At 37.4% G+C, this 14,670-nt stretch overlaps 1 protein-coding gene across 2 annotated transcripts in view; it reads right to left on the bottom strand.

Annotated features, from left to right (window-relative positions):
• PPARD (peroxisome proliferator activated receptor delta) overlaps positions 1 to 14,670 on the bottom strand; it is a 51,409-nt gene that overhangs the window by 30,265 nt on the left and 6,474 nt on the right. Inside the window, exon 2 of one of the 2 annotated variants that reach the window (XM_070941507.1) lies at positions 8,205 to 8,282. The gene's annotated coding sequence lies outside the window, so the exon portion shown is untranslated. Of the gene's footprint in view, positions 1 to 3,176; positions 3,209 to 8,204; positions 8,283 to 14,670 lie in introns of those variants that run through there. The other variant, XM_070941508.1, reaches the window with a different exon arrangement.

Genomic DNA, 14,670 nt, shown 5'->3' with positions numbered 1-14,670 from the left:
AAAAACTACTGTACGTCACTTCCTATATCTTTGCCCCAAATTTGATACTGTTGCCACAATTCTGCAGCAGTTAATAAAAAACTGTTCCCTGCATAGAAAAAAGCAAATTTCCTATTTTGTAACTGGTTCAACTAGACTAGGAAGAAACAGTGTTTGCAGCAAGAGATGATGTTGCATACTGCTTTTTCCAAGCACAAAGAACCAATATTGAGCTTTGTTTTCTTATCTTTACATCTTCAGGATGTAGAATGGGGCCCTCTGGGAGTGGGAAATCTTGCTTCCAAAATCTTTCTGTTCCTAAAGTGATATGCTCCTATGCATCCTTCCCCCATCCTACAAGTAGCACTCTCTTAGTACCATAGTATACCACAATACCTGATGCCTTCTAAGAAAAGTAAAGCATGAGAGCCTAATCCAATTCAATGCTACTGTACAAGAGTGGGCAATACAATCTGATGCCGTGCCATGCTACTGCAACTTCCACTCACCAAAGTGGTGATTATCCATCCTTCTCCCTGTCTGCCCCAAAGCCAAACTGCTGCCACTGCTGTTCTTGTCATTAATTTCACTTGTATGTATTCTCTACCTACCCACTACTGAGAAAGGCCAAAGCCAACCTGGGGCCAGCTTCTGAGTGAAAGCAGAGCACCAAAGGGAAGGCATATGAGTAGTATACATTCTTCACAGTTGAATCTCTATCTCATTCAGAGGTGGTATTCAGTCGGTTCGCACCGGGTCGTGCAAACCGTTGGTGGAAATTTGGCCAAGGTCACCAAACCGGTAGTGGTGGCTGGCTGGCCATACCCCCGAACCGGGCCCCCGGTCGCCACTCGCTCACCCCACCCGCCATGTTCGTTGCAGCCATGTTCTTCGCTTACGCGCATCCCATTGCCTTGCAAGTCCAATGGGATGAGCATGCTTGAAGAAAATGGTGGCGACAGCAGCAGCTTTTTCCGCGACCTCTGGTACTTTTCAGTGCCTCTGGCCAGCCGCCACAGCCGCAAAGCGGCTCTCAAAGAGGCTTCTTTGCCAGCTGCTTTCCAGCAGCAGCGGCTGGCTGGGGGCCACTGAAAACTCCGGTCAGCTTGTCTTTCAGATTGTGGACCAGCCACCATGGGAGGTAAGCGGCCTGAATAAAAAGGCAGTGGTGGGGGAGGAAGCGGGGCTAGGGCTGGGGCCGCTAAAGGAGGGGAAACGGGGGCAGCTGGGAAAGGGAGGGCAGGGATAGATAGGTGGAAATTCCAAAAAATTTCCTACCTTTCCTGTGGGCGTTTCTAGGTGGGGGGGAGTCATGTGACTGAGTGGGCATGGGCATGAGTGATGTCAAGTTGGCCACGCCCACTCAGTCACATGCCCCCCACCTAGCCATGCCCACTGAACTGATAGTGAAAATTTTTGAAACTCACCACTGATCTCATTGCCAGCTTTCTTCTGGCAATGAGATCTCATTGTGGACACCCACAATGGAAAATGTGGAATGAGTATGTGTAGAGGGCACCCTGCAGAATGTTGATATTTGTGAGGTTTTCTCTATATGACACACAATGTTTTACTGTTGTTGTTTTTTAGTGGAAAATATTATATTCTTGATTTGGCTTCAGCCTACCACAGAAGAAAGCTGTGAGGAAAGGTCCTGAACTACCAATAAGTGAACCATCTCCAAACCTGGATAAGGAAATTGTAGGAATGAGCCCACAGCCAGCCAGATCCTGCTACCTGCTGAAACAGATCATAAGGCTTTAATTAGGATCTAGTCCATGTTTAAACAGTTTAAGTCCATGATTTTCCTTAATTTCTGTTTTTCACTACTTTCATTACTATCAGCTTCCCAGCTGGAGGATCATTCAGAAGTAGTCTTATCAATTTTCCAGGATTTTTTCAATGATACAAAGTTAATTTGGAAGGATGAGAAAAAGGTCATGTGGTTCAGAAAATAAAAGATCTGACAGACTAATAACAATTGTTCTTGCTTGTACCTAAAAATCTTGTCTGAATTTGTAAAGAATTCTATAGATCAGTGATGGCTAACCTTTTTGCCATCGTGTGCCAGGAGAGGAGGGGGCGGGGGAGGGTCGCGCCCGCACGTGCCCACGCGCATGTGTGCGCAACCCCCTCCCCCTCCCTCCTGGCACATGATGGCCTGGTAGGCCCGTTTTTTTGCTCTCTAGGAGCCTCTCTAGGAGTCTCTGGAGGCTGAGGACAGGAAAAAATGTCACTTCCTGTCCCACCGGGAGTGGGGAAATGGGCCCTTTGAGCCTCCATAGGGCCTCCAAGGGAGTGGGAAAGGCTGTTTTCGCCGTTCCCAGATACACAGAGAGGATCTGGAGCCAGGTAAGAAAAAAAAAACGGGCCTTCCCCCCCCCCAGGCCCTCCAGAGGCAGGAAACAGCCTGTTTCCCTACTTCTGGTGGGCCCAGAAGGCCCGAAAATCAGCTGGCCGGCATGCGCATGCGCCCCAGAGCTGAGCTGGTGTGCCCACTAATATGGCTCCGCGTGCCACCTGTGGCATGCGTGCCATAGGTTCGCCATCACGGCTATAGATAGCCTAAAAACTGAAACATATACTTCCCCCAGTTCTACCAATTAAATATTTGTGATATTATTAGTACACATATCCAGTATAAAGTCACAGAGGGCTGTTATGCTAACACTAATGGTATTTGAATTGGAAGGCAGCAATCTAACTAAACCAGGAGAGTTTTATCCATCCCTACATTATGGTACTCTAACAACCTTTATCTACCGTATCTTAGTCTGCCTTACACCGTTGTAGTAGTTATTCCTTGCTTTGCTCCATATTCTTTTTAAAAATCATATCTTTTCCTCCAGTAAATCTGTACCAGGTTTCTTGCCCTTCTACAAATTATTAAGAATAACTGAATTATCAAAGCAATTATTTCTTATCTCCTTCACCAACTATATCAGCACCATCATGTCTCACAATGAAAACAACATTTTCAGTGTATAAACAAAAATGAGTGAATAACTGTGTGAACAATTTACATAGCCTTATAATACTGCAACCAAGGAAAACTATCCTTAAGAGTTCCATGAGAGAAAGAATATAGTGTACAAAGGACACTGAACTTAGATTGGGAGGACCCAGGTTTAAGTCCACCTCTGACAGAAATTTACTATATGACTTTTAGCTAGTCATTTTGTCTTAGCTCAACCTACCTTTTTTGTTTAAGGACAACTGGAAGAGGGAATGCAATGCATCTTGCCTTGACCTTTTGAAGGAAAAATAAGATCTAAATTTGTCAAATACAAGTATCTGGTGATACATAAATATACTATGAATTTAAATAAAGACATTTTTAATCTATCACCATTACTTATTTGTACACAAAAACAAAAACCACAAATCCATCCATCCTGCTTTCTTCAATATGCATCATTAAAGGTCTCAAAGGAAAACTACAAATAAAAGGGAGTGTGTGACAGGTCCTTTCCCAGACATAGTTTAAAATATATGCAATTAGCAGATAGCAGCATATACCAACCTTAAATGATTTCAGAAGCTAAGCACCATAAAGTCCTAGTTAATATCTGGATAGCTTGGGGATTCTATAATTATAGGCAAAGAAAACTAAATGGCATGTCCATGAAATTACCAGAAGCATAACTTGAAAGAGTTTACCTTCAATTAGATCAGTCAATTGATACACACACAGACAGGGAAGGAAGGAGACAGACAGACAGATAGACAGTATTTAATATTACTGAATTGGTAAGTAATATACAAATTGGGTATTAAGGGAGAAACACATCACCTAAAGATGTGTACATTACTCATTTGCTATGGGATTGTCTACATAAAATGTTAAATAGATTTGTTTAGTAAATGAATATTTTATTTGATTTTTCAACCAACTAAAAAATAGATTGCAAGACAATGTTTCTATAGGCATTAATACTGTTTGTCTGTCTGAAAATTAAAATGACCATTGCTTACTCAATTATCCCAATACATTCTGTTGCCAGTACAAAGGACTTATTATTTACTGAAATTGGTATTTCAGTAAATGCAAACAAAATGATGGTTGTATGCTAAATGTAAAATTGTAATTAAAGTTGCAGATTACTATGCATAGTTATACTGGTGTATTTAAGAATGAATAAAGAATAACATTTGTAATATTTTTATTCTATCCTTTCTGCCCAAAATTCAAATCAATATATTGGATGTTTTTGTAATATTTTGCAACTGCTCCTGAATGCAACTTGCAAACTTCCATGGAATACATACAAAGTTTCAAAGAAAAAAAATGTAGGATCATAATGACTAAGACATGTATTATGGGGAAAAAAGAGAAAACTGAATTTGAAAACAAACTTTAAGAAAAGAACTCAACCACAAGAAGACCAAGATTTGTTGTTTAGGATCTAGTGTGCAGACATGGGATAATAGTTTTATATTACGGGATAGTATATTCTTGTTAACCATTAAAGAAAAATGCCTTTTAAGAAAGAGCTGTTTGATAGCGGCACCAAATGAGCAGAGAGGAAGTAGGTTTCTCATCACTGGATGCATTCGAACAAAGGGTACACAGCCATCTGTCACAACTGCTTTGATTTGGATTCCTGCACTGAACAGAGGGTTGGATTCAATGTCTAAATGATGCTTTCTAGCTCTCTCAGTCTATGACTGAGAACTTTTTTTACAAAAAAAAAAAAAAAAGCATCCAGATTGTTTAATTAAGAGTTTGAAAAATATTTCAGGGATAAAGGGTTAGAATTAGGATAGCAAACAAAAAACTGAGTGATGTGTTCCTTTCTGTCTTTTGAATGTAACAACTGACATTAAAACGGTTGGGAAGAAGTGTCCCATTTCTTAAACTCTGAAAAATTTTGCTCTCTGCATATACGGATCCTACATAATGACAGCCTCCTTTAGAAAAGAGTTGTGGATACGGTTTCCAGACAAATTACTTAATCTGTTACTTCAGAAGGAAAAAAAAAACAATATTGTAATCTTAAAACCAACATACCGATTGCAATATATGCTTTGGGGAATATAGATGTGTGGTACATAACCCCAATATAGGAATTTAAATACACATCCAATTTGGTTTTTTTCTATTTTTTTATGGGCAGGATAACAGTGAGATTAATACTAAAATAAAATGTTGAAAAGACAGTGTTAACTTGTACCGATAGTGGCCATTCACAAAATTGTTGTTAGATATGATACATACATTCTTCTATAAATTTATTTAGCCAATAACGTCACTCAAGTAGCTTAGAGAAATAGATATGGGCAAATTGTAGATGTAATTTCAAGTAGTTCAAGCATGTTTTGCCTTTACACAGTAGGAAAAATGTTCTTGCAGAGTTTAAAGTGTTATATTGGTTTTCGGTATTCCATAAATCTGAAGTCTATAAGAGGAACAACATTCCATGCATCATCTTTCATGTTTCTTACCATATTGTATGTCACTACTGCTAATATTACATTGACATTAATAGAATGCCAGAAAATTATTTTAGAAGCAAAACATTAAAGTAAAAGTTCCTCTCGCACATATGTGCTAGTTGTTCCTGACTCTAGGGGGTGGTGCTCATCTCCGTTTCAAAGCCAAAGAGCCAGCACTGTTCGAAGACGTCTCCATGGTCATGGGGCCGGCATGACTAAACGCCAAAGGCACACGGAACACTGTTACCTTCCCACCAAAGGTGGTCCCTATTTTTCTACTTTTTTTTACATGCTTTCAAACTGCTAGGTTGGCAGAAGCTGGGACAAGTATGGGAGCTCACCCTATTACGTGGCACTAACGGGGTGCCATTATGATAAACAAAACATTATCAAGAGCTTAAATATAAGTTATCAAAAAAGTATTATAGAAAGTTGAATGTTTAATTTCCAAAGTATTAATAGGACTAGGACACCACTACAGTTTTTTATTTCTTCTGATTAATACATAGAGAAGAATGATTTACCATACTTTTGTACAAAAATAAAAACAAAAGCCTAATGGAACCAATCCTTTAAAACACTATTAACTGTGCAATCAGACAATTATATTGGTTGTTTTAGCACTCTCTAGCTCTATAAATAGCATATTTTAATTCTAAAACTGCAGAGACTGATTTGATATAATTTGTATTTTTTTTTAAAGGTAACCAGTTTCTGTATGCAGGGAGACAGAAGGAGATTTTAGCAGTCTCTCAAATGCCACAATATAATTATTGAAGCTTCTTATATATAATTATTCAGAACACATACATGAAATATTATAGGAAGATTATTTGATCCAATACTGACACTGTTCAAACAAAAGTAATATATTAATGTAATCTCCTATTCAAATACACAGCCAAATCCACTTATATTTCCAATTAAGTGATAGTAATTTAGTTGCAAAAAAATCATAGATTTCCCTTATAACTAGCAAAGAGAACAAATAAATAGATGCCCAGATAATCTTTTTTTAATTCTAGCTTCGAAGAGATTTCTTATATAAAAGTAGTAATTCAAACAAAAAATGTAGATAATATAACTGAATCTGTGTCAAGAAGCTATCATGTAGCTGTTCAGCAGAAATCCACACTAAGTGGGATACCTATTTATTTTCACAATAACTGCTTCAAGCTAACAAATCTTCATATGCTACAGAATTATACTGACCAGCACTTAATGTTCTTAGCAGGCCAGAAAACCTGTAAGACCAACATAACTAAGACAAGACTGCACACAATTCTAGGAGACACTGTACCTGCTTCTTTTACCCAGATTTTGCTTTTGTTGAGCAGTGTAGTCATGTGCTACACTGGCCATATTATATTAACTGATAAATCCACCTAACAATATAGTAAACCATTACAACATTCTATGCTGTTCTTTTTTTAAAAAAAATGCACAACAGGAATGAAATAGTATACCATAATTCATTTCATAAAGACAAGGAAGTATATGTTTTCATTTTTCTGTTTAGAAATTATAACTTTAGCCAACCTAATGGTGCAGATTTTGTGCATCAAACACTTAAGTTCCAAGAAGAACCTATAACAGTGATGGCTAACCTTTTTGCCATTGCGCGCCAGGAGGGGGCGGGGGGCGGGGGAGGCTCACACGCGTGCGTGCCCATAATTCTATGCATCCCTCCCTGTGCATGTGCGCGCAACCCCCACCTCCCCCACTCCTGGCACGCGATGGCCCAGTAGACCCATTTTTCTTTCTCACCTGGCTCCAGATCCTTTCTATGCATCTGGGGAGGGCGAAAACAGCCTTCCACACCCCCTCCGAGGCCCTCCACAGGTCTGAAACGGCCCATTTCCCAACTCTCGGTTGGACAGGAAGTGATGTTTTTGAGACTTCTAGAGAGGCTCTGGAGGCTGGGAACAGCAAAAAATGTCACTTCCTGTCCATCCAGGAGTTGGAAAATGGGCCGTTTCAGGCCTCCGGAGGGCCTCAAAGGGGGGTGGGAAGGCTGTTTTTGCCTTCCCCAGATGCCTAGAGAGGATCTGGAGCCAGGTGAGAAAGGAAAAACGGGCCTTCTCCACCCCACCCCCAGGCGCTCCAGAGGCAGGAAACAGCTTGTTTCCCTACTTCTGGTGGGCCCAGAACGCCTGAAAATCAGCTGGTCGGGGCGCGCATGTGATATGGCTACGATCAAGAGCAACTGATATGGCTACGTGTGCCACCTGTGGCACGCGTGCTATAGGTTCGTCATCACTGACCTATAACAATCCTTGAAATATTAATTTTTTCTTGCAGCATAGTATTTCCACACAATATTTATAAAATTATTGTCTGGAATAATTTCATAGGCTAATTTAGTCTTCTACAAAATACTACCGGTATCAAGCTCATGACCTTTAACAAATCTCATCCCACTCTTTAATTATTATTTTTAAACATCGTCATATAGAAATAAGAAATAAGATACAACCAATAGAGATGAAGCATCAAAAGTGAGTAGTGATAACATACTAGTAAAAATTCAAGAGTTAAACTCATATTCTACTGCACTGAGACTGAAAAGAATAATATACATCCACTGACCTATGAATGTATTTCACAATTAAACTTTAAATATATATATCCAGTGCTAGTATCTCAGGCTTCTTACAAGGTGAATCTCTGCATGCATTGCTTTGACTACTCAAAATAACTATCTAATCTGCAATATGCAAATACACATAAGATCAAAACTGAAATGTAAAAACTGTAAATTATATTCTTTAATAAGGAATTATTTTTACCTTTGTTCACCTGTGATGATTGCCACTCTGAAGTTACCATATCAGCATAAGGAACATTCCCAGTACAGTAAAGGGAAGCTGCAAAAGAGCAAAATAGATTTCCACTCTAAGCATAACAATAATCAGGAAAAGTAAAACAAGTTTACTGCTGAATCTTATATATACTTATTAGGAAATAAATGTGACTGTATTCAGTAAGGCTCACTTCCTAGTGTATATTTGTACGGTAAGGATTTTTATTGTTATATAGCATTGCAGCATATTCCACTGTAGCAAATGCAATCATATTCATGCTGCATAACAGCATATTTATTGTGGGACAAGAATGCTAAATGTAGTGCTGGAACCCCTCTTAAAGGTTTTCCATACAGGACTCAGATTCTTAGCTGAAACAATGTTAAAAGGAACCTTATGTATCAGCTTAATTTAATGAATTAGATACAATCAGCCAGATCTTATGTCAATTTTTAAGGTGCCACAAATGTTGCAACAAATCCAGAAAAGTATTAACGCTATATTTATTACATCTATAGTTTTGAGTGAAAACTGTTATATTCTAAAGCTAAGGCCATATGAGGATTTCTTACCCTTTCAGATATCAATCCTGTTCATATTAATTAGTTCACCCTAATTTATTCATGAAATTACACTTCCAATCTATGTATTAAAATCCAACTATTAAAATACTTAGTTTTATGCAGAATAATTCATAAAAGGCACCAAACAAGTCCTTAACATGTAAAGAAGCCTTGGGCTATTTCATTTTGGCAATTTCCGTATCTATGTAATACACAAAGATACAGCCAGTGCCTAGATTTATATGTTCAACCCTGAGAGAGAGAGGAAACTAAATTTTAAAAATGTCTTTTCTTACTATACTAAAAATAAACTACCTACCAGTTAATTAAGCTTTACTGTTGATGATATAAAATTAAATATGATAGCACTCAATACATCTTTCATACCTGAAACCTCATAAATTTTGCTGAACCATCTTTTTTTGCTTTCAAAGAAATGTTGTCTCGCAACATTGCAGAACTAGAATTCTGCAATGAAGTATATTCTCAATAGGCGAAAACAACAGATATGTACACATTTATTTTATATTTTTCTTCTACCTATTTCAAAAAAAAGTCAATTTTTCTAACAAAAAATAAAAAATGAAAATAGTGATTTAAAATTTAATTAAAAGCACAACTATATTTAGAACAATTACAAAAATTCAAGGGCAATATAATGCAGTAAGCACAGTGCTGGACTGGCAATGGGGAGTCCACCTTCAGTCACAGAAGGAAGGAGGAAATGCTTTGTACAGTGCCCTGAGCTCCTTAAGGAAGGGTAGAATATAAAACTAATAAATAAGAATTAAATAAAATATATATTATAAAATTTGTACTATTCAACATGACTGATATAGTTATGAGAAATGCACATTTGGAGGAATTACCACTGAAGTTAAAATCGGTGATATGAATATCAACCACCTCTGATATGCAGATGATACAACATTGCTCGTGGAAAGCAAGGACAGTGAAGAATTTAGACAACATGTTAACATCAAGAAAACAAAGGTAATGACAAGTCTAGACCACACACAGGCCAGAATGTAGATTGACAATGAGAAACACTAAAGGAATTCATCTTCCTGGGTTCTAAAATTGACCAAAGTGGTGACTGCAGCGCTGAGATTAGAAGACGTATAGCACTTGGAAGAACTGCAATGTTTGGTATGAATAACATCTGGAAGAGTAAAGACATCGGTCTCACAATAAAATGCAGATTAGTTAATGCAACCATTTTTCCAATTGCTACTTATGGCTGTGAAACATGGACTCTTGAAAAAGGCAGATAGGAGAAAGGTGGATGCCTTTGAAATGTGGTGCTGGAGGCGACTATTACACATCTTCCATAGGCTGCAAAATAACAAACAAAGAAGTCCTAGGCCAAACCTCCCAAAAATATTACTTGAAGCCAAGATCGTCAAATAGAGGCTGCTTTACTTTGGTTATGTCATGAGAGGTGACTCATTCTAAAAGTCAATCATGCTGGGAGTGATCAGCAGAAAAAAGAAGGGGCCACCCTAGTACCCACTAGCTGGACACATGGGTGACACTGGGATGAACATGGCAGATCTGAAGAAGGCAGTATGGGACAGAGGGGCATGGAGAGTGCTGATTCATTGAGTGGCTAAGGGTTGGATATGACTGAGTGGCTGACAACAACAAAATAAAATAAAAATAGTTCCACAATCAGACATATAATTTCTAAATCAAACTTTAACTGGAAAATATTCTTCTCTATCTGTACTGTAAATAACACCTATAGCCCAATAGTAGTTTTCAAAAGGAGAAGGAAGAATAAGTTATTCAAATTTAATTACACAAAACTAAGGTACTCTGGGTAAAGAAATCAGTTATTGTATATGAAGGCTGATAACTAATCTTAGAGTTTCCCTGAAGGACCAAATGTGCAGCTTGGCAGCTGTCCTGGATTCCACTTTAATGGGAAGCTCAGGTAGCAGCTAGCAATACTGCTTACTAATTTAGACTAGTATACCAGTTGTAATCCTATCCAAAGGAAGATTTTGTTCTAGCTATCTATGCATCAACAATGTTGAAAAGGATTATAATGATACAATATATTTGAAATTTTCTAGAAAATGGTTTAGAAGTTTTAGGTGGTGAAGAATATGTTGCTTGTATACTGCTGAGACCATAGTTGTTATATCATGCCAACATTATATTATACCAGCTGTATTTGGTTTCCAACATGTTTCTGTATTTCATGTGCTGGTTTAAAAAGCAAGGTGGCTGATATGGTTAGGATGCTGGGTTAGTGGTTAGCCAGCCCACATTTGAGCCCCAAATGCTGCTGTGTGGCAGTGTGAGCTCCTGTCATTTACTCTAGCTCCCTGACAGGGACATGAAAGGAGCCCCCACGAGCATCCCCCAGGCAACAGTGATGTCAGCAGCTAATCATTTTAACCCGGAAGCACCAAAATGGTGCCTCCAACATGAATGGGATGGGAAGATGTGCTGGTTTTAGGTTTAAAGTTTCAAATAGTTTGAAATGTAATGGCTGAAGAAGCATTTTTATTCATATTAGCCTGCCCATATTCTAGAATCACAGTACATATCAACGATTTTACTATCAGTTCCAAATACACGTCTGCAGAATATACCAGTTTGGACAACACAATACTATAGACTTTTTTCTTGCAATCATATAGAGCAGTAAAGCATATTCACTAGATGAATGGAAGCATGCATTGGGTTATCTCAAGGCTCTGCCTTAGACCCAGTATTATTCAATATCTTCATCAATGATTTAGATGAGGGGATAGATGGGGGGATAGATGGAACTCATCAAAGCTGGCAGGAATAGCCAATACTACAGAAGATAGGCTTAAGATATAGAAGGCTCTTGACAGATGTGAACATTGGGCCCTATCTAACAAAGTGAAATTCAGTGGTAAAAAAGTAATGTTCTACATTTAGGCAAGAAAAACCAAATGCGCAGGTATAGAATAGGTGATACCTGGCTCAATACTAATAGCGATCTTGGATCTAGTGGACAATCACTTAAATATGAGCTAGCAATGTCTGCTGCAGCTGCCAAAAAAGCCAATGCAGTCCTAGGCTGCATTAACATGTAAAAAAAAAATGTTAAAAAAATGTTGAGACTCTGGAAAGAGTACAGAAAAGAACAACAAAAATGATTAGGTGCTGGAGGCTAAAGCATATGAAGAACAATTTCAGGAATTGGGTATGTCTAGTTTAATGAAAAGAAGGATTAGAAGTGACATGCTAGAAGTCTTCCAATATCTAAGGGGCTGTCACAAAGAGGAGGGGGGTCAACTTATTCTCCAAAGCACCTGAAGGCAGAACAAGAAGCAATGGATGGAAACTAATCAAAGAGGGAACCAATTTAGAATCAAGGAGAAAATTCCTGACAGTTAGAATAGTTAATCAGTGGAACAGCTTGCCTCCTGAAGCTATGGGTGGTCCAACACAGGAGGTTTTTAAGATAAGATTGGACAACCATTTGTCTGATACAGTTTCCTGCTTGTGCAGGAATTTGGACTAGAAGATTTCCAAGGTCCCTTCTAATTTTGTTATTCTGTTAAATCAAGCTATATTTACTTTTTTAAATTAAAGAGAAAAATATTAGAGGTTTTTTTCCTTCTATGTGTAAATGACAGCTTTGTATTCTTGCAAATGTAACTTATTCAAAAGAAACTATCCTCTTAAGAGAGGGTTTTTATCCTGTTACTAAGCAGAAAACGCAAATGTAACTGGCAGAGCAATCCTTATACCTGTAGAAAAGTCTTTTTATATTTACTCTTTCCTATAATTATTAAGGGTATTATATCTTTGCCTTCTTTTCATAGATCATCTTATTTCAAAAGTTTTAAAAATATGTATTTTTAATATGGTATTCCAAAAATTAAATTTACAAAGCAATCTTAAAGATATATAACTTATACTGAAGAAAGCAGAATTTATTTTAAGAAAATTATGCAAAATTGCATCTCTAATTGTGATATTCTATACCGTATATGTTTATCAAAAATGATTTTTCATTTAAATGGGCTTCCTCCCAATTAAACGCAACCTGATTGATTCTCTTCCTCATCCCAATCCACAGTATCTTCTCTTTGCATATCAGTACTGTAGCCATTATTTAACATTTCATTAACTACATTTTAAATAAACCATAATTGAAGCCTTGGTGGTGCAGCAGACTAAAGCACTGTTAAGTAACACCAGCTGCCTGCAATTACTGCAAGTTCAAATCTCACCAGGCTCAAGATTGACTCAGCCTTCCATCCTTTCGAGGTAGGTAAAATGAGGACCCGATTTGTGGGTGCAATAAGCTGACTTTGTATAAAAAAGAACATCACTTGGGGGGGGGGCGAAAGCTCTACTAAGCAGGTATATACAAAAGTATGAAGGCTATTGCTTAACGCATTGTAAGCCGCCCTGAGTCTCTGGAAAAGGGCGGCATATAAATTAAACCAATAAATAAATAAATAAATAAATAAATAAATAAATAAATAAATAAATAAATAAATAAATGATTTAACTCATATAAAGCTGTAAGTCAATAATTATAACCATAAGTAATGAACTGGGTTCCTTCTTTATAAGATAACAAATTACCTTATAAATTACTTCAATGTGTGAATCCAATGTAACTTAATTGTGGCACATCATTAGTTACTAAGTTTGTAACAAATCGATAAAAATATTTGCTTCAAGAAAATAGAATAGTTTGAATATTTTTTCATTCTGTAACAATAATATAATTCAATAATTATTTATAGGAAATAGATGGATTTTTTTTTTAACCCACCCAACACCCTCCCCAAAAACTAGGGTTAAAACATAGAAGCAACATATTACAGCAGAGGTCTTCAAACTTGGCAGCTTTAAGACTTGTGGACTTCAGCTATGCTGGCTGAAGAATTCTGGGAGTTGAAGTCCACAAGTCTTAAAGCTGCCAAGTTTGGGGACCCCTGTATTACAGTAAAGCTTTTAACTTCTCTTAAGATTACATAGTTTCAACCACCTACATTTACCCAACCTTTAAATAAAGCATCTTCAGTTGCAAATATATATAAAACAACTTTTAAATTAAGGTAAATTATACATTGACTACGTAAAAATCAAGCAAAGCTATTATTTCCTTTGAGGGACCAAGGTTATCTGAGAGAAAATTAGCTACTAATCTATTCTGAAAAAGTATGACTATATCCCAGAGCTACAAATGTGTGATAACCAAACAGTCAGGGGTTTCCATTGTGCTGAACTTTAGGGTTGCAAAAAGATCTGGAATATTATCAGAACATTTTAAAACCAAATGTATATTTTCCCAGGCCTGTGCATTAGCAGTGGAGGGCAGTCAGCCAAGCCCAGAAAAAAGCTGATCACCCTAGATGCTATATCAGGGTTATGCACATTGCAAATCACATTTTATGTTTTGAATGAAGATCACTGCACAACTCTACAGAACTTGATATTCAGCACTTTGTCACATCAATCTTTCAAGTTAATCTTGCTTAAAAACAACAACATACTAGCTACTAGCCAACAAATGGGAGGACTACTCCATAATACATTCATAATCTTTACAAATATTTATACATAGCACTGATGTTACCTAGTTAGGGCAATGAAACATCTGCAAAAAAAAAAGCAAACTCAACCCCTTATACATATCTATCCAGATCTGCATTTCATAATGAGGTGCGGGATAAAAGACAAAATAATGATATAACAGGACTGAAAAATTGTGATATTGTATATCACTGGCATCTATAACAGAAGGTATATTTGTGTATGTTTGTGTATATACATTATACACACACACACACACACACACACACACACACACACACACACACAGAGAGAGAGAGAGAGAGAGAGAGAGAGAGAGAGAGAGAGAGAGGAGAGGGAGAGAGTGA

Source organism: Pituophis catenifer, unplaced genomic scaffold (genome assembly GCF_029215685.1).
Source record: "Pituophis catenifer annectens isolate HBS135680 unplaced genomic scaffold, rPitCat1.0.hap2 SCAF_3, whole genome shotgun sequence".
Lineage (NCBI taxonomy): Eukaryota > Metazoa > Chordata > Lepidosauria > Squamata > Colubridae > Pituophis > Pituophis catenifer.
The sequence above is the reverse complement of the archived record's forward strand: the minus strand, read 5'-3'. Positions and strand labels throughout refer to the sequence as shown.